The sequence below is a fragment of the Cyprinus carpio genome, chromosome A7 (genome assembly GCF_018340385.1).
Source record: "Cyprinus carpio isolate SPL01 chromosome A7, ASM1834038v1, whole genome shotgun sequence".
Lineage (NCBI taxonomy): Eukaryota > Metazoa > Chordata > Actinopteri > Cypriniformes > Cyprinidae > Cyprinus > Cyprinus carpio.
Window position 1 is genome coordinate 5,459,033 of NC_056578.1, and position 411 is coordinate 5,459,443.

Here is a 411-nt window from a genome sequence, read left to right on the forward strand (position 1 = left end):
TACCATGCTGACTTAAAGAGTGTGTTTCCAAAAATACACCAACACATTAACTTTCCAACACGAGCTGTGTTTACACTACACAGAGAGGAGCTTACAAAACCCTCCCCCTCCCCCACCTCGGTGCCTCAGACCACATCACTGTCATGCTAATGCCTACTTACAGACCGCTCGTTAAAGTCGCTAAACCAGTTCAGAAACAGATTCAAGTGTGGCCAGAAGGGTCGTCTGACGCTCTTCAGGACTGCTTTGATACAAATGACTGGAATATGTTTAAGCAGGCTGCCACTTACAATAACTCCACTGACCTCCAGGAGTACTCGGAGACTGTCACTGCCTACATCACCAAGTGTATTGAGGATGTAACAGTCAAAAAAAACATCACTGTCCGGGCCAACCAGAAGCCGTGGATGG